Source organism: Anser anser (genome assembly GCF_964211835.1).
Source record: "Anser anser genome assembly, chromosome: 7".
NCBI lineage: Eukaryota > Metazoa > Chordata > Aves > Anseriformes > Anatidae > Anser > Anser anser.
The window spans coordinates 17,733,171-17,753,818 of NC_139727.1; the positions used below are offsets into that span (position 1 = coordinate 17,733,171).

General features: G+C 43.5%; 1 protein-coding gene across 14 annotated transcripts in view; it reads left to right on the top strand.

Moving 5' to 3' along the window:
- The window catches only part of LOC310902572 (uncharacterized protein), an 881,556-nt gene that overhangs the window by 172,723 nt on the left and 688,185 nt on the right, over nucleotides 1-20,648 (top strand). The window contains exon 14 of one of the 14 annotated variants that reach the window (XR_014586783.1): nucleotides 9,834-14,543. The exons of 10 other annotated variants lie outside the window; for them this stretch is intronic. The gene's annotated coding sequence lies outside the window, so the exon portion shown is untranslated. Of the gene's footprint in view, nucleotides 1-972; nucleotides 9,800-9,833; nucleotides 14,544-20,648 lie in introns of those variants that run through there. 3 more of the 14 variants (XR_014586784.1, XR_014586785.1, XR_014586786.1) reach the window with 3 other exon arrangements.

The window sequence follows — 20,648 nt, forward strand, 5'->3', positions numbered from 1 at the left end:
TTCCTTTATAAATGGTAGGTGTTGGAGGAAAGCACAATTACATTAACAATACTGCAGAACAGGAATTTTTGCTTTTCTGTGCAGATGCTGACAAACAAAAGTACGGGGACAGTAGCTCTCCAGTAGCAGCACATTGCAAGCATATATAATCCTTTGGACAAAATCACAGTATGTCATGATCGAAGTAATAAATGCTTTGAAGCTATGTGCAGAGGAAATATACTTCTCATTTCTGTGCATTATACTTCATTAAACAGGAAATGACTAGCATCCCCTCAGACATAGCTTGAGAAACGAAAGCCGTCTACTAAGGAAACTCGTCAACATGCTTAATTTGAGTACTGTCTAAAGCTGGTTGTCCATGGCTGTGTCTAAACAAATATTTTAGTTCAGAGTGGTGGAAAATCCCCTTATTCATCCCCATGTGAAGTCTGAAGCAGAGCTGTAGAGCTTCCCGTCTTTCCAAATCTCTCTGCTCTTTGGGATTGCTCTCAGTTGGGAAATTTGCAATCTCCCATTTACAATGTGGAGAGGGCAAGATGGCAGATTGAGACTCTCATTAAGCACCTGGGTGCCAATTGCATTCCTAGCTTGAATGTGAATTAAATAACTCACATCACACCGCCTTTCAGGAGAATAAGTTTGCTCGGCTTAACAAGATCAGTTGTGGTAGGATATATAGCTTATCAGTAGCAAATGAATTGAGAAGCTGCCGCCTTGCAATTTTGATAGCTTTGCTCTGTGTCATGCCAACATAAGCATCTTAAAACTGCAAAGTTCACTGGGAGGCAGTGGTTATTTTTAAGTGGTAATAAAGTACAGAATATTTAGCTGTCCAGAAATGTTTTGTACCTGAGCTGGATCAAAACTCACTCATCTGAGCTGTAGACTCCCCACCTCTCTGCAGTGAGGTCCTACTGTCCTCTGTATTTTGACCTAGTCAAAAATGAATGAGTGTGTGATGTCCTACAGCTACAGGGAGCTGTGATGTCCTACAGCCACGAGAAGTTGTTACTCAAGACGACTTGTGAGAAGAGGTCATGCAGCATGTCCAGCAAACTGGGTTCAGCTTTGAGGAGAAGACAGCCTAGGCTGGACAGCCCATTTTCAGTTCAGAAATAACAAATGCTCTTCAGGATTGAATGCCAAGTGTTGTTTGCAAATGGAGGTATGTTAAACCACCTCAGGAGGAAATTACTGCCTCAAGCGTCTGGTTAGGAGGAAGAGGGTTCAAATGTGTAATGCCACTGGATGCCTCTGGCTTGCCAAGGAGCTCTCTGTGCCTCTGCTCAGACTGACACCAGGTCTGTACACATTACAAACACCAGGAGCTGCATTTATTGTTTCTTTTAGCATCTTTCATTAGATACTGTGTCTGGACACCAACCCTTAAACAAGCTCTGCAGTACTGCTCTGTTTGCTTCAGCCTTTGAAGACTGGAAGAGGCAGCAATATTACTTCTGGGTTTGTATTCCTGTTAGCCTTAAAAACAAAACAAAACATTTGTGAATCAGTATCTCTTTACTTTTCAGACGTGCACTCCCAATGACAATCAGTCTGAAAATCAAATTCTGCTAAGTTAACTGTCTGCGTTATCCTCTTCTCCTTAAATGTTTTTCTTTCGAGCAATCCAAACAAAGAAATTTATTTACAAAGCTGCAGTGCTTCTGTGTGGGAGTGTGTTTGACTAGCAGCGGCTGGAAAACCAGACAGATCTTGCCTGGATCCCGGAGACTGCAGCTCCCACAGCATATACCACCTTTTTGTTTGCTCACATGTTCTGTTTCACCACTGGTTAGGTTGAGGAGCTGCATTCAGCCACAAAAAGCAAACTGCTGCATACTTGTAAGGTGCAGTCAGCAGAGGAGAGCTAATCCTTCAATGTTCAAAAGAGTACCGAGGCAACAAGGTCTCTGGAAGACTAATTATCCTGCCTCTGTTGCTAGACAGCTCTAAAAGTTGTTTCTCCCTTCTTTGCCTGCTCGGCTACCTCCAACAAATGTGTTTCAACTCTCCCTTCAGGATCCGTGTGCAAGGCATGCCCTGAAAGTCCTCTGAACATTGCTCAGCGCTTCTCTGCTGCTTCATAAGGCTGGAGTGGTAGCTTTCAATTTTCTTGTGAAGGAAAGGACCAAAAATAAATAAATAATAAATAAAAATAATAAAACACCAAGTTTAACGTCTCTTCTTTTGAAGCACAGGACTATGGGCTTGGCAGCAGGTGGGAATACAGCTTTCCCTTTGCAGTGTGTGGCCATCAAAGGAAAATAACACAGAAATCAGATGCACAAAACTGAGTAGACTGACACAAAAATAGCCGAAACCAAGTGCTATTGCTGCTTGCTCTTAATGAAACTCGTGGATGGTTGTTTTATTCGCAGCTTGGGCATTTATTCAAGTCTGCAGTTTGACTGCTGTTCACAGCAAATGGCTGCACGGTCTGACTGCTGCTAAGAGGGAATTTCACAGCTTTTCTCCCTTCTCAGAGTGCTCCATGGCCTGCCATTTTCTTAGCCGTGTCCAAAACAATTCCCACCAAATGATCCCAAATATGATGTTCAGTACGGCTGTGTTTCCCTCTGACTTGAGGCCGTGTGGGGGTAACTGGTGATTTCTTAAATGTATTTAAAATGTGCGAAGCTGTCAAATATGTGTCTTGCCCTTCCAGTAGATTGCTTATGTTCTCTGGCTGCCAGCTCTTCAGCATCTATATGGATATGTTTTATACGTACAATAATTCTGAATAAAGCTTGATTTTTTTTCACAAGAATGAAAAGCAGGCTGTTCCACCCCTTTATTTAGAAGTTAATCATATTCACTGAAGTGGTTCGCAGTCTGCACTTGCTCTTGTCTCCAGGAGTGACTTAGTGTCTGTAAGATGGTATGGAATATATGGCTTTATCTTACACGTATTATTATCTGAATAAGATTACTCTTAAAGCTCCTGCTTGTGTACTGTGCTTTGACAAGTTTTGCTAAAATGCAGTTTTTAAAAAATTGAAGCCCCAAAGTAGCTGCTGTGACAGAAGGCTCAGGAACCGCCAAGTTCAAATTAGGCATTCTTGACTTTCCATGCTTGAGCTGTGATGCTTGCTGGTTTCTATTAGAGCGGCCAAGATATATTGCTAAATGGAAGGGAGAGCACAAATATTGGGATTTCAATGGCAAAGTGCAGCAGTGAGAGTGCATAAAGTGCGCCAAGTTTATTACCTAGGCAGACCTGTAATTGACTAAAACGCATGGTGTAGCAGGGAAGGAGTGGGAACGGGCAGTGCCTCTGTGTGCAGGCTGTGAGGGAAGGAAAGAAAAAGGCACACTGCAACCTGGCGCCTTCCAGCCTGCCCTGGGCACCGTGTGAACAGGCACAGGGGACTGCATCTCAGCAAAGGCTCAGTTTCTCCAATTATAGCTTGCTGCTTTTTTTTTTATTTTCACAGTTAGGCTTTATTCCTTCATCTTTTTAACGGTGTTCTTCCTGTAGCAAAGTCTTACTGCATGGACATGAATTTAAGCATATGGGTGGATTCCTTTTGGCACATTCAAATATACTCATCCAAAGGAGGCTCTGAACATCAGCAGACAAGCATAATATTGCAATAACTAGACATAATTATAATTTTATTTCCCATCAATCTGCAGGGAGTGCTTCCTTTGTGGATAGACAGCCTGGGTGGCCATACCAAACATCCTTTAAGACCTGAGCAGATCACAGAGTAAGGGTGTAAGAACGCATCTTGAAAACTGTCCGATGGACTGATCAGCGGTGGTCTGAGGGCCGTGTTGACTGTGATTGTTGAATCTCTCAATTACTACTTGTGTTAAAGCCAAGGCTTTGCTAGCTTTGTTTTTCAGAGCTGTGTTTTCCTCGATGGAGGCAACATCTGGTCTGCTGCAGGAGGTTTTATGCACCTGTAGTGGCAACTAGAAAGGCAGTAATTGTTTCCTGTAGAGACTGCACAGGGACGTGCAAGATTTACACACATATACGCACACACATATATAACGTCTCTATAAAAATATCTTTATACTGCATATATGAACTGTACCAGAGTTGGGAAAGATGGGAAGCCCCTAAGCAAAACACCAGGGCATGTGGACTCCGGTGATTTTGTTCAATGGTAGTACTGAAAATGCTATATATGGTATTTTCCTCCACACAAAAAATCCTCTAAGTGCTCTAAATGTGAGGAAGAAATGGCACGACCTCTTTTCTGTTTGTAAAACTGACTGGGTACTGTAATTCTTCAGCATATTGCATAGAATTAATTCTGTATCATACTTCCCTTAGTCTCTCAGGAAGAAAACTTCAAGCTGTACTTGGGAAAAGGGTTACCTGAGGTGCAGGAAGAAGTGTCTAGCTATGATTTTCTCACCTGCTGTGCTATCGAGAACAATTTCAGGCAGAAACAGTTCACCTGGTTTTCTCAAGGCATGTATGCAATGTGAGATCTGCTGCCTCTTTGGCTGGATCAGAAATGTAAATGCAAAAGCCAGTACTCACAGCTGTCATTTTCATTTCCAGGGCACCACATGGCCTTGGGTTCACACATGCATGTGTTCAGGTGCAGGATTTCCTTCCCAGGCAGTCTAATAGGGGAAGGGAATCACATTTTGCAGCATGTTCAGGTATAATTCTGTCAGTAATAGATACAGAATATTGAGTTTCACTAGAAAATAAAACGCAGGACTAGGAATGTATGTACCATGCTACATTGTAGGATGAATAAGCAAGAGCGAGCCGTACACCTATTTAGCTTTGCTTTACATGGAAACTGCAGGAAGAAACAGCAGGTAAAGGGAGGTGCAGGAATTGAGCCGTATTTGGAAAGCAGAATTTAACTGCATCAATTTGGTAATGGGCTATCTAATTAAAAAATAATAATTTACAGCCATGTAGTTGTCTTAATACCCAGCGTGCAGTATACAAAACACTTCTGGAAGAGATACTCTGCCCTTTGGGTGAGGTGTTGCGAATAGTTGTGCAGTGCTGGGCACCAGATGCTTTGTGGAATGGATGTGCCTCTTGGATTTGACAGCCTCGCAAAGCTGCGTTTTCTTTTGCCGTTGAATGGGGAGCGTTAATCAGCTTTAATGATCACTGGTGGATATATTAACAGCTTACAAAAGTTGCACTCTCCGTTCTGCTGTAAATGGAGACTCAAATAGCTGTAGTTGCCTACGGCTGTGTGCTAGAAAGCCTGTTTTCTTTGGTGGATCACACTCTCACCCTTTAATCAGAACTTGTTCTGAAAATGGCAATGCCGTGTCTCTGAGGGTGATCTCATTTTTGAGGGCAGTAGCCGAGGGGGATATTGTCATCTGTTTCAACCTGTTCAGAGAATGAGACTGAGAAGAACACATTTTGAACTTCAAGAAAAAACATTATTCTGGTTGTCAAGCAGTTCATCTGGGAGTTGGTCTGCACAGAAAAGTTCTGGGTTTCATTCACGCAGTTCCCCTTCCAGGAACGCATCAGGACCTATCTCCACGATGACCCTGAGGGACTCTACTACAGGGAATGGCTTAGATGTCACAGTGAGTGTCTGCTGGAGAGACAAGTGTCTCCGCTCCCATTAGAGAGAGCAGACTGCAGAGCACATCAGCTGATCCTAAAATAGGCACAGAAGGGGGGGATTTGGTTGCATAAACACAGCTGTTGGGATGCTGTGCGGAATCTGCAGTGGCTGCATGCAGCTGGCAGCTATGATGGGATTCAGGGGGGATCTGGGCCCTTCTGGACCACCAGCTGGAGGCCCAGGTGCTACCCTCAGGCACCTAAATGGGCGTTAGGCACCCACAGGGGGCAAACAGCTGTGTGTGGACACTTCAGTTCAAGTGCCTCTACCTCAAACTAAACCTTATGTCCAGGCTAACTTCCCAGGGCACTGTAACTTGCTAGACTTAAATGGTTTTTCTGCCTTAGAAAAGATAGAGATGATACAGAGCACATTTACTGGAAGAGTGCTATAGAAAGCATAACTACAGCAATGTTGCTGTCGGGATGTGACTGGCTTTGTATGAGCCCGGCACTGCCTTGCTCTGATTTTCCAAAGCGGAGTCTTTTTGTTCCGTCTCGTTCATGTGATTCAAGCTAAAAAAACCCACACCAACAAACTTACTTTAAAAGAAAAAGCTCAAATACAAATATTGATCGATTTTATTGACATTTGTGTTCTTTAGTTAATAGGTTAAGGTGAATTTCTGCTTGAAAGTAAGGCTGTTATTTGTTTTCCTGTCTGGTGGAGGAAATGCCACAAAAAGTCCAGCAGTGGTGGTATAAACTGACAGTAAAACTTAGTGACTTTTCAGGGTAAAGGGAAATTACACCCCTATCTGGTTGATGCTAAAGATATGAAAATAAGCGTTGTCATGAGCTCCCTTTTTAACCAGGGTTCCATCCGTATGTCTAAACCTGGCATATATCTTTTTGATGTGAAAATGTAAGGGTGGTGGTGTGCTTTATTGTCAGTTAGCTTGCAGAGTTCAGCTGTGTCGTGGCAAAGAAGAGGGAGGGGAGCTGTGTAGTGTCACAGGGGGATGCTTCAGAGAGGGGCTGCAGTTCACTTGCTGCTCACCTATCTTCTTTCTCAGTAAATCTGCACTAGAAAAAAATATGCTTTTTTAAATATTAAGAATATGTTTTAGTCCTTGAATACATATATGATGTGGCGTACACTTATCAGAAGTAGCCACAGGACACCTCAGCTCAGTATGCCTTTTGTATTTTTGATCAGCGTTAACTTCTATGTCAGTGTGCTCAGAATATTTTGCTATCATTATGAGGTTTAAAGTATAAATTCATTTTTACCCACTTTTATTGCCTGTGTAGATTGACCCTAACCATGTTTTATGTCAATATTGAAGACATTTTATCGTTACAGAGCATCTCATTTGAGCGCAGAATTAGAAATGAGATAATTAAAATGGCATCAGGGAAATCTATTGTTTCCAAGTGTTTTGTTTGAACACCAAGCTGGAATTATGATAAGTTGGTTTGAATCAGTAAGATTCAAAAGATAAATTATTTTCAGTAAGTGCTGCGAGTATGTTCAGTATCTTAGGAGCCTTTATTTGTTACAGTGCATATTTGGCAGAACATATCACTTCAGATACGCAGCACTGAGATGCTTCCCGAAATGAATTGCATTTACTTTGATAAATCTTATATAAGACATAATCTCTCTCCATTAGCATATGGATAGCATTATGTAGGGAAATACTGCATTTAATTTAAATACTTCAGTTTGTAGTTGACACGAGCAGCCACTTTAAATTCACAGCGAGCATTAAGTTGCACACTTTATTGTATTTTTTTTTGCATGCAAAATGGAATTGAGGTCTAAATGTAAATGTGCCGTTACTAGGCCTGGTAAGAGTCACTGTAGGGATGTGGAAGGTGCAGAAGAAAACGAAGCACATCGCAGCAACACCCGAGAGGTGCAGGCGTGCCGGCTGTGCTCATCAATCATGCTGTCTGAGAGGAAGGCGGTGGTGAAAGGGGCATGAGGAGTTGCTTCAATTTCCTGCTCACAAATAGAGCAATGTCATAAAATGACATCGCCTTGACTGACAGCATCATGGTGGAGGTAATGATGTACCGAGAGGCTTGCAGGGGATGGCGTTGGAAGTTGAGAAAGGAAGAGGAGAAATTGTCCATGCGAGCAAAGGTCAGACGGTGACATGAGCTAATGTGGCAGTGGGGAAGGCAGGTGCCAAACCCAACAGTTATTTTCAGGCATAAGTCACTGGGGCATCATCAGAGCCCTAAGTAAATCAATAGCTTTTTTTTGAAAGGCTTTGCCACAAAATGCAACAATTCGTTTTTTAAAACATAACCAGATAAATTCTCTGTGAGTGCAGCCATGTAAAGCAAATAGTATTGCAAGAAAACAGAGGTCTTTGTTACCAAAATACGAACAAAGTATTTGTGCCCAGAAGAGCATGCCAGTGAAACATCTGGTTATTTGCACCCTCTGAAATGATAAACTGAATTATGGGGCAGTCTGTGTGCTGAGCCGTCTCCATAAAACTTCTCTCTCCATATTCAGGAAAGATTGTTTTCAGAGCAGTAGAGCATCAAATGTGCAAATAAAACTGCTGAATTCATCTAGTCTGTTGAATACTGGCAAACGTTTATGAACTACTCAGTTCAAAGAGGGGTTTGGCGATACCTCGGACAGATGATGACAACAGTGGAAATCCTGTGATAAGATACTCACGGATTACACTGGTGTATCCCTTCCTGCTTTGTCAAAGCTTCCAATTTAGAGCAAAATATTCTACACGGGGCTACAGCATTCTTCATTTCTTGTTCTGCGTTATCCATTTGTATAGGAAAACATAGCTGCATTTCACCCCAGAAAAGACACTTGAGTAGTAGAGATCATTGCAGGTTCTTTTTTGTGTGTTGTCTGGGATGAAATCCAGGGAATAAGTATAACATAATTATTATTACTTCTCCCACTGAAAGGGTATATCACAGTTCCTTTGCCTGCCTTTCACTCAGCCATGCATGGATGCAACAAGGAGTGCTAAAGGCACACCACACATGCTCTGCAACACAGCAGAGAAGCTGAAAACCATGCTGCCATTGGGATTTTTCATTTTGCCACCTTTATTTCACTGTCGATACTGAAATAGCTCAGTTTCTGATAGCAAAAGAAATTTTCAAAGAGGAACAGGAGCACTGTGACTAAAACACCAAATCTTTCTGTAAATGCTGGGGATTTCTGGCAGTATCTTGTGGCACACTGGGGGCTGGACTGATGATACCACAGTTCAGTTTGGTCACAAAAGCAAGCTGGCAGCTACTCTCCTCATGTTTTCTTGACCTTTCTGAACCCCCTCTCCTTTACCATCACCATGGCCCCACCATGACTACAACACACGACTGCTTCCAGTGTGAGGAGGAGTGGAACAGCAGCCCAATAGGAACAGTCTTAAAATAGATGTTGATCAAGGAAACAGGGAGGAGAACAAGGAGCAAAAGGTCTGATTAGCAGAAGCTCTTTTTCATGGGAGTGTCTGGTATTACTGTGTAGAAAGGCAAAGCTCTGGTCAAAGTTATGTAGAATCTGGACCCTTGGTCTCAGGACTGGGGTGGCTGTGTGGATGTAATTATATTAATTATGTTGTCTTTTTCCCTAGCCCCGCTTTTCCTCTTTGCACACAGCTGTAGACAGTATGTGACTGACTTGGTATTAGTTTCAGCCCCACTGCTGTGTTCTAGCAAGTCTCTCATTGCAGGAAGGATGCAGAAAGTCAGGAAATGAGGGACTGCTCTCAAATGCACAAGGAGAAGCGTGAAGCATCCTCCCTCCTCCTCAGTCCCCTTTCAGTGTCTGGATGTCAGGTGCCATGTGACAGTGTCCAGCTTTCAGCTGTAATTTTTGTTGCCGCTGGTGGCAGCCCTTAATTCACTGCACTTCACCAGCTCATAGGGCTGTATGCTGCCCACGGTCCTTCCTTGGAGGGCATCTGCATGAATGAGGGTCCACAAAACCAACCCAGAAATCAGAAGTCTTTCTCCTTCTCCTTTTCCTGACACCCAGCCCCATCTCTTGTCCTTGCTTCCATCCCCAAAAATGTTTGCTGTGCTTCTGCTGGAGGATGTCTGTCTGATCCAGCAAACAGCCAGTCTTGGTCTGGAGGTCATTATCAGGGCTGTCAGCGTGCGTGGTGTCCTTTTACACAGCTGCTGTATTCCACCAAGGGACAGATGCTACTGTAGGAAAGAAATGAAGTGTCAGCACCAAGAGGAAAGATTTAGTTAGACGTCATCTCCTAAAGCGACTGCATGGTTTGCTCAGATTTCATACTGTCTTTAATTCTAGGGTGCGCCGCTGCTCTCTTCCTGACCTTCATCCCTGTAACGCAAATGATCATAAGGAGGAAAAAGAAGGATCGCCAGTTCTGTTCCCTGGGATTACAGGATGGGCTAATGTTGCTAGGAGACACTTGGCTGTGCAGCCAGAAGGACTCTGCACATGCACAAAGCACAAGAAGTCTGTGAGAAATACAAAATCAAAAGCAGCACCCGTAAAATCAGCCAAGGTATTTTCCTTAAGTAATTGGAAGGAACGTGCAAGAGAGCTTCCTGGCCTGGACACGTTGGCAACGCCTTGAATTACTATCTGTATTTCTGGATCTTTAGGCAGGGAGGACAGTGGCAGTGTTGAGCAGGGCTGGTCTTTTTTGTTAACGCAAACATTTTATTTGACATTATACTACTGTCATTTTCTTCTGAATTCCCATTAGTTTTTATCACTTCTCTTTGTATCTCAGTTAGCTATGGCAGAAATTTTTCATTTCTAAAAGCTTTTTGGTGTCCTTTGTGAGACAGTTTAAGCAACTGTGATTCAGAATGACTGTAATGCACCAGAAGCAGAAGTTTTTGTGAAGTGTGTTTTTGACTTCCCCATCCAATTAGTCCTTGGCCTCGAGTTTGCTGACACGTGTGCCAGAAGTAATTTGTCAAGCATTAGAGAACATTTTTACTCGTTGAAACAACATAGCTGCTTGGGAAAATAGACCTTCATTGTGCCAAAGGCAGATTTCAGTCTTGAGAATGGCTTAAAAAATCCACCGAACGCTCTGTGCGGTAGATTACTGGACCCACACCTTCTCTCTGGGCCCCCTTCCAGAAATGGGGCTGTGGGGCTTTCCTTGTTGCGTGACATCACGTTTTCTGCTGCGCTGTGCTGGCTGGATTTGGATGTGCCAGTGGCGTTTGGAGGCACATACAGGGCATTGTGGCAGCTCCCTTATCCTCTCTGATACATGTACATACAGCAAGGAGCTGCCACAGCTCCTCGAATTGCTGTTTCTGACCAGTAACAGAAGGATGCTCTTGAGAGAGACCTTGCTTTTGCCATTCTTGCCTGTTTGCTGGGGTAGCCAGCTGTATTTGTGATGGTGTCTTTCTTGAGGCTGCACGGCTTGCCTCAGCCATGTGGCCACTGGAGACTTCCTGCATTTCCATCAGAGCCAGAGTACTGCATTTTCTGCAGTACCTGACCTCTTTTTTGTTTTGTTTTGTTTTGTTTTGCTTTGCTTTGCTTTGTTTTTTGTAAGAGGTTACAGGACCAGAGGTTCTGACTCCAGCTCAGGCATGAGCCAGTGTCCCCCTGGCTTGCTGAATGCTTCGCCTCCTAAAAATAAGACTCAGAATCTCTCAAGAGAAGAAACAGAGAAGCCAGGAGAAAGCAATAGCCTCATAGCTGGTACAGTGCCCCTCTTACCTGTAGTCATCACATAACCAAGATAAACCCTATCCTTGTCAAAACTGGCATGTACATGTTGAGGAGTGGACGTTCTCTAGCAGCAACAGTAAAAAAATCATAAAATTCTTTGCTACTTCTCTGCTTTTCCGGTCTTTATCTATGCCAAAGAAACTGTGAAAAGGAGTTACTGTGTGTTGTGTGTATATATTTCTGTTGAAAATCTGGGTGATCTGGAAATAAATCTGGTGTATACACACTCAAGCTGGTTTAATTCATGTGGACTTCTACCACTAAAGCAGAGGAATATCTCTTTGAGGAAGGAGCAGTGGGCAATTTTATGACTAAGCATTATATGGAATGGCCATAATCCATGCCGTAATAAGTGTAAGGGTCCTTCCTTAAGAGACAGAGGAACAAATGTAACTGGTTATGGTTTTAGTAGAATCCAACATATCAGGTTTGTCCTTTCAGTCTCATTTTAATTTTCTTTTGCTTATAGAAGTCTTGAAAGTGGTAAGTGACTTCTGGTGGTAGTGTGCTGTTACCTCATTTGCAAGGCTTCACTTCATTATGAAGAGAGCTATATACCCAACGCAGGCAGTTTTGAAACTTCTGTAGGCTCCAGCTTTGTCTGGAGATGAAAGAAAGAGGAGCAGTAGCTATAGCTGGGTTGTCAGCGGTACAAAGCAAAGCCAAAGCTCTCTGCGTGGCCCAGGATGCAATGCCCTAAATGTGTCTAGCCAGTATGAATAAAGATTTTAAGATTCTCTGCTGGTGTTAGATCAGAATTAAAAGCATCACTGAAGTGCCTTCATAATGACCCCTCTAAGTAAATATCCATAAGGTAACCTGGGAAATTGTGTGCAAATAGATGCTCAAGCATGCAGCATTTTACTGAACTGCTGCATCAAAGCAACTCTGTCTCCAGTGTGATTTAACAGGTCAGTGAATTCACCTTGAAGCAAGCACTGGGGCTTCTCCAGCTTCAAAGGCTTTTGGAAAGCCTTCAGAAAGAAAGGAGAAAATGTTTCGTGTGTCTGGCTGTAGTGGGAAGTCCTATGAGATGGTGAGCAGTCTTTGTGCAAGTGTACAGGTGAATGATAAGCTGCCAAGTGTCTAACATAATTGACGTGGAGATGAGTAAGGTTTGCTGAAGTTCTTGTCAAGGGACTATGTGAGGACTCCTGATAGTCCGATATCTGTGTGTATTAAGTCAGAACACGTTGTATCCTTATTGCTTGTCCTTTTGAGGACAGAGTAAGATGAAATGGAGAAGTACAAAGCTGCATGTATGAAGTAGACTCCATGGCTTCAAAAGTACGTCACTGCGTCACTCCTTCCGCAGGGCAGCAGACTGGAGAAATTGTTCAGCTGTATCCCAGATTTGTGGCTTTGTCCTTCCTTCTGTTGTAGGGATTTGGGCTGTTGTGGCCATCTTCAGGTATGTAGCGGCTCCCTGAGGGCCTCCAACAGATGCTACAAGGCAAAAGATCCTGAGGCCCTTCCAGCCTTCACCAGGTTATTGAACTAAAACACTTCAAGGAGAGGATCTGCAAATTAGCTCAGAAAATAGTGTTTCTCCACAACTTACCTTATTTGGTGACCTATCATGGTGCTAAGATGAGTTGTGAATCGAGACAACTGGCTTTGTATTGCTCTTCCAAGGCACAGTAGCATCAGCATACTTCGGCTCCAGGTATCTCAATATCTAAGGGTACGGACTGGTGTCCGGTATATACTAGTGTCTGGTAATACTCAGCATTTGCCATGTCAGGGAAGGAAAAGACAACCCTCCAGTATGCAGTTACACATATTGGAAACCTGTGTTGTGATAGATTTCGGTGATCATTCACCTGGTTGAATGTGAAGGTCAAACAGAAATTGGAACACTTCCTATTTATCACACCACACTGAAAAGAATTAAGAGCAGCAGCAAACAAAAACTTTTCTTCCTTTTTTTTTTTCCTTTTAAATATTGTGTCAGGATTAAAGAGGTAATAATAAACTCCATAAACTGTATTGTACAGAGTATTGCCATGGCTAGTAGGCGTTAATAGAGCCAGAATTCCTTGCTGGCTGCAGAAGTTTAGTTAGTGAAAACTAAACAGCAACAGCCCTCACAATTTGTTAATTGATCCCTTATCAGTGAAGTGCAGCTGTTGATTCAGTCATTGATGCTTCACATTTCAGGCAGAAAATTAAGTACGTCAAGATATGGGCAAATCCAGATAAAGAAGTAAAAGCCACTATAAACATTTTTGGAGCGTACAGTAAAACCTGTTTATGAATCAATAAAAGTATGACTTAGGTTTTGGATGTTCTTCATCTTTACAGCTGTACTTTGGAAGCCAATGAGCGGATCCAGCAGGCACCAGAACTGGTGTAAAAGCTGCCATTGATTTTCAAACAGACTTTGGATCAATTCCAGGTGGTTGTTTCGAACTCGTGCAGAGAGGATCCTGATCCAAAACAGAAGTTGGGGGAAGATGGTTACTCCTAGTGTCATCCTGTGCTGCAGAAGCAGAACGCACCTTTTTTTTTCTGAAGGAAAGAAACCTTTTCTTTAGTGCTCCTATGGTCAGTCACATGTAGTAGGGCTAGAATTGTTACTTCTTGGTTATTTTCATTCTGTTAAGACTGGCTTTTCCCCATCTGCATGATATGTGCACCAAAATCATTCTATGTATCATAGAAGTTTAAGTGCAAAAAGGAGGTATTTTGCAAGTAGAAGCAAACCCAGCAGTGAAATGAAATGTGCATTCTTGAATGCAGCAGTATTCACACAGCGTTTGCCTGGAAAAAACATTCCTGATATTCATGTTTTGTGCCAAAATCTGAGCCAGTGGGCTAATGCTATGCAACCAAGTTTTCCAAGCTTCCCCCAAAATAGCTTGGGTGTGCAATTGTAAATTTTTTTTTTAAAGAGAGCGTAAAAGAGTGACTCCTTAGTGTGCAATCTTTGCAAGCCTTTGCAAAGTGAAGAAGAAAGCTCCTCAGAAAAATGGAAGGCTTTTTTGAGCTTCTGCAGCCAGTGAAGTTAGTGCGTTTCTAGGCAGCACGCCACCTCTTCACAGCGTCCCCATGGACATGTCCAGCTCGTTCCTTCTCCAAATAGATGTGCTACATCTAGAGGGCTGGCTCACATCCGCACCAGGAAGGGGGCGTGGTGCTACACGAGGTGGATGCAAAATACACTTAGGGTCCAGCATGTAGCTGCACCAAGTGCCTGGCTCAAACACAACAGAAATTGTTGGTTCAGGTGGGTTAGTAGGAGAGGGTAGTTCTTAAAACAGGATAAAAGCATATATATACGTAAGAGTCATGTCTTAGTCGTGCTGTCTTTTGTGCTTGCTACCAAAAATAGCGTTACTTCATCTCTCTCTGCCTGCTGCTTCTGCCCTGAGAAACTGAAGTGAGGAGCCAGTCGAGCTGATCAGCCCGGGCAGCCCCACGGAAGATGAGCAGAGTTTGATCTAATGGTCTAATGGACTTCCCTCCTGACAGCGCCCGGAGCTTATCCATCATGTGCCTGCTGCTGATTGTGTCGGCCTGTTCCAGGGAACTCGCATTGCACTCTGTACTCCCTGTTCACGCAATTTCAATCACGCTGTTCTTATTTCTGCTTAGAATAGTTGAAAGACGTAATCCCCAACATGGACTAAATACTGTGTGACATATGAAAGCTTCAGCTGATGGCACTGATTAGCCAGTGAGGCACAAAACGAGCATTTCAGCTGGCAAAAATGTAAGGTATGGAGAAATAAACTAACTTTAGACAGCTTTAATTTTGCTGCAGGGTATGGCTTTGTGCTGCAGGCTTAATGATGAATTACATCCTTTGTCATTTTATAAACTTGTGGAAAATGGGACTGTGAGCAGTAGTTACTTGGTTATAAGCAACTTTTGATGCAGTAGCTTCAGGTAACGTTGGCTAGAAGTAAGAATAGCTGTGTTTGATCTTTCATTTGTTTTACCATTACTAGGCATTCATATAACTACTAATCAAAAGTGCAGATAGTGTGTGGTTTTCATCTGTAACCATAAAATGTGTTGCTAGTAACTTTTGACAGCAATTTTTTTTCTACCAACTTCTACTGCCTACTGTAGGAAAAGCTAAAACTTTATCATGACAGGCAGCAGCAGTATGGCAGTGGATATAAATGTGGGAATAAAAAGAAAAAATTACTAGATTGCACATCTGTGAGGCAGAAACAAGGCTTTTTCCATGTCTCCAAAAAACTTAGCATAGTTAAGGGCCTGTGCTTCACTGGAGTCTCTAGGCACTCCACATACATATATACAAAAAAATGCTATTAGCGTGGTCTTTCGACACTCCAGCAGCAGCAGCTATGAACTTTCTTTGCTTTACACAACTGTTAATTTGAAGGAAGGAAATAATATATATGGGTGAGGTACCATTCATGTAGCAGAGGAAATAGGAAATAGCCACTTGAAAAATCTGAATAGCCTTCCTTTGCAGAATAATGCATAGAATCACAGCATGGTTTGGGTTGGAAGGACCCTTAAAGCCCCCCCCCAGCCCCCTGCCATGGGCAGGGTCCCCTGCCCCCAGCCCCATCCAGCCTGGCCTTGGGCACTGCCAGGGATGGGGCACCCACAGCTCCTTGGGGCAGCCTGGGACAGGGCCTCACCACCCTCACAGTGAAGAATTTCTTCCTCACGTCTACTCTGAACCTCCCCTCTTTTAGTTTAAAGCCATTCCCCCTTGTCCTATCCCTACACCCCCTGACACAGAGTCCCTCCCCAGCTTTCCTGCAGCCCCCTTTAGGCACGGGCAGGCCGCTGTGAGGTCTCCTGGGGCCTTCTCTTCTCCAGGCTGAACACCCCCAGCTCCCTCAGCCTGGCTCCACAGCAGAGGGGCTCCAGGCCCTGATCAGGCTTGTGGCCTTCTCTGGACTTGCTCAAATAGGTCCCCGTCCTTCTTGTGCTGGGGCCCCGGAGCTGGGTGCAGCGCTCCAGGTAGGGTCTCATAGGAGAAGAGCAGAGAGGGACAATCCCCTCCCTCACCCTGCTGCCCACGCTGTGTTGGTGCAGCCCAGGGTACGGGTGGCTTTCTGGGCTGCAGGCACACGTTGCTGGCTCTTGTCGAGGTTCTCACCCACCAGTACCCCCAGGGCCTTCCTAGGGACAAGGATATCATGGGGGACAGTGTCAAATGCTTTGCACAAGTCCAGGCAGATGATGTCAGTTGCTCTTCCCCTGTCCGCCATTGCTGTAACCCCATCATAGCGGGCCACCAGATTTGTCAGGCACAGTGTGCCCTTAGTGAGGCCATGCTGGCTGTCACCAGTCACCTCCTTATTTTCCAGGTGCCTTAGCAGGGTTTCCAGGAGGATCTGCTGCTCTGTGATATTGCTGGGTCCAGAGGTGAGACTGACTGGCCTGTAGTTCCCTGGGTCTTCCTTTTTCCCCCTTTAAAAAATGAGGGTGATGTTTCCCCTCTTCCAGTCAGTGGGAACTTCCCCAGACTGCCACGACTTCTCGAATATGATGGACAGTGGCTGAGCAACTTCATCCACCAGTTCCCTCAGGACCTTTGGATGCATCTCATCAGGTCCCGTGGACTTGTGCACCTTCAGGTTCCTTAGTTGGTCTTAAACATGGTCCCCTGTAGTGGGCAGATCTTCATTTTTCCGGGCCCCTATTAAGATCCTAATTAAGATCTTTTCTGGTCTTTTTGGCATTTATTTTTAGCCAAACCAGTTGGAAGGCACACACTGAAAAAGCCCAAGCCTGTGCTGTGACTTAGGTAGCTTCACACAAGCTCATTTTATCATGGACGTGAAAGCAAAAGAGAAAATAATTAGCAAAGCCAGCCCCGATGGCTTAGGGCTCTTTAGTTTTCTCTGCAAACATCGTGCGGAGCTTGTGCGGGCGGTGATTGATGGCTCCCACCTGGATGTGGCTCCTGGGCTCGTTAGGAACACAGGTGTCTTTTATCATCATGGACAAGCGTGGAAGGGTGCCGAGAGCTAGTGCCTGTCATTCTCACCTACCTGCACCCTTATGGAGGGAGTGCAAGGAGCCAGGCTTGTTACTGGGGCTTTTGCTGTAGTTGCAGAAAATTCCATCCTTGACATCGTGCATTTTGCTGCAGCCATGGTGTGGCAGAGGGGGGTGTGCGGGCAGATTCTGGGTCTGCGCTGGATCTCTCGGAAAATCAAGATTTAATTACATCTAAGTCTGAGAGAGGGGAAAAAATACAACTGTGAACTCTTTCGCCTTTCTGCCTTTTCAGCTGAGAGTGCAAATGATATCCTTGTGTTGAGGACTAGTCTGGAAGTATGAATACAGGTACCAAATTAGCTTACAGGTTTCCTAGAGGGCAGCAAATAGGCAGAGGGGAAGCCGATTTGACAGTCCTAGCTGTCTGCGTGGTACCTGCAGTTTTACCAAGTCACTAAGCTCCAGCAGCAAATGTTAAAATGCAGGTGAAACTTTTCCAAACAATGAGCATGTGAATCTCCCCAATTCCTGTGATGTTTAAGAAGTTTAATGGAGGAGCAGGAGCTCCCAGTGCTCTCCCATTCATACAGTATTGTCAAAGGAACAAATCAAATCACTCTGCTCTTAATTATTAAAAGAAGTTCTTGCAGTGCAGCATTAGAAAGAGGATGCAGTAATGGCTTTGCACCTGGGAACAAACTGGAGTCAGAGCAGCAATAAAGCTTGATTGGAGCACTGAAACTTGATTGGATTTGCCACCGTGGTGTCTTTTTGGAGGCAAAAAGTTGAAAACATGCAGCTACAAACCAGAAAAACACATTAAGTGAAGCTATAATATTTTCTGATGTAAATTCTGTGTAGTGTTTGAAGGTGAATTAACAAAAACCCCTAAAATCTGGAAATAAAAGCCAGGAGATACCAGGTTCCTCAGGATATCAGTGGCAGTGCAAAATGAAAGAAGAGGTCTTGGGGAATCTCCAGCTGCAGGGCACAGCAGGAGGGACTGGCCAACTGCATTTAAGTCAGAGCTGAAGTACTGCTGTGAGTTCCTGCGCCTCTTCTCTGCCGTTTGCACTGCTCTGCTGGCACTGGAGGAAAGCCTGCTGCCCTGCTCTTTGTGCAGGGCAACTGCTGAGGGAGCTCCGGGGTCAGAGAGAGGGTGAACAAGAGCAAGCCTGCTTTCATGGCTTGCTGACATGGACGTGCCAGTGAAAATCAAAGTCCTAATTCCCAGGAAACAGCTTTGTGTTTTGCATGAAAATCGCTGCGCAAAGCACATTTGGAAGCCCACCCCTTGCTCCCATCCTTGCCAGAGAAGGGCCGGGTCTTACTCATCAGCTGCCAAGTACACGACTGCAGTGCAGAAGCCCTGGAGTGATTTTCAGGTGTTGAAACAGAGTTTTATAACAGCATCTGTACCAGGGCTGCAGTTCAGGGCCAAAGCCGAGAAGAAAGGGCTGGGACTTCAGACATGCCTTTCCTCCACGTTTTCTGTTGCCTGGTATAGTTCTGAATTGCGGCTGGCATGCTGACTCTAATAATTTGATTATAAGAAGAGCAAAAATCAGTACTTGGGTGGTGAGGCTTGCTCAAAATAGGTGATTCAAATCTAAAGAGTCCTGTAAATCTGGCCCTTCTCCTCTTCCTGCTGTTTGTAGTGGGAATGGGTTTTTGAAAGAAAAAAAAGTGTTTCTTAGTTTTTTTTTTTTTTTTTCAGAACGGAGAATTCTTTTGCTTGTCTTTGTGGCAAAAAGCTTAAATTATTCAGTGAATTCAGAAGCCATGTTTTCAATTGAGCATGTCTCTGCTACTGCCCACCCAGAAAATCTTCTGGGGGTGCTCTCAGAAGCCTAGCGAGCTAGAAAGTCTCTATTGATTCTCATGAAATTGATATTTTTGGAATCCTTTTATTCCAAACCCAAGAAATAATAATAATAAAAAGCCCTTTTGTCTCTGCATTGATTTGGAGTTGGATGTGTTTCAAACATCTCTTTGTTGTTTTCCCATGGATAGGGAGTTCCATTTTCTTGTCTGTCCCAGACATACAATGACATTTTCCTTAGCTTTTAGCTTTGCTAGGAAGACAGATGCACCGGAGGCTTTGAAATGCTCAGCTATTACAGCAGCAAGGTCTTAGAAAACTCAGAAAAACTGACTTGAACTCTCTATTGGTGTAGGAGAGAATAGCCATTCTGCAGTGAGAACAGATAATGCAGCTAACTTGGGGATAAACGTCTGTACTTGAAATGGATGCTCACACATTCGGCTCATATAATTACGTCAGGAGGTTTTTTGAGTGTTGTTCATTCATTTGCATACATGAATCAGACTTAAATTTTGTGATATGTGATCATAGCTTCAAATTAGACAGCAGTCTACCAAAATAACTGAAATTTTATCTGTCTCTAATAATAAAGTACATCACGGTGGATGAATTTGAAAGCACTGTAACATTCTTCTCCTGCTCCCCATGCCAGTCTCCTTCACTTCTAACACAAAAACTTGTGATCTAGTTTATATTCTTTTTTAAGCTTTGGGGATAATACTCCCTGCAATACAATACTCCTTAATATAAATTATGTGAGACGGTGATTTATATTTAATTACAAGATAAGATATTTCATTATACGGAGAAGAACCTATGATTTTAAGACTAAAAATAATTTTTTTTGTAATACGTTGCAGAATTTGTAAGCTTTCAGTGAAGTTTGACTTTAGTTTGGTTATTTCTTGGAAACAGCATTGGAGATGCCACAAACTGCTGCTGCAGGCTCCTCCATGTTGCAGTGGCATTAGCAGAGTCCCATGGACCTGTGTCAGCTTTCTGCCCCCAGATGAGCAAATCGAAGCTGTGGGTGACCACCTGTGTGTCACGCTGTGTCCCCAGGACGCATTGAGGTTGGGTAGCTGTGCAAAAAAAAGATGCCACAGGGCTGTAACAGATGAAAGCTGCTGCAGTGACAAAATACCAAAGCCAGGGAACAGAACTGAAATCCTTGATTTGGTATTTTATTACTGTTTTTGTCCTCTGCCCCTGAATCAAGTGCTACACCACATAATTTAGGAAAGATAGTTGTGCCCTGAAAGCGTTCCGCTCTGAGGTGCTAAGCAGCTATGGAGCTGCTTTGAGCATGCTGTTAGAGAACTATGCTTACATATAAAAAAGCAATTTTAATTCCTAAATTCACATCCTCAGCCCTGAAGACCCAGCTACATTAAAATTTGACTTATAAAGTCAATTATCTGTTAAATGAAAATCACTCATGTTTAAATGTTGAGGGCTGCTTCCTTGCCCAGAAAGTCAAATTTATCTTTAAATTATGGTGATCCCTGTATTTTAAAGACAATACGGTATTTAAAATTCCATTGTCATCTGAAACATTTTGAGGTTAAATAGAAAACTTAGAAAAAATGTTACTATGTTTTGTTTACCGTTTTTCTTTGTTTGCTGGTCCATGT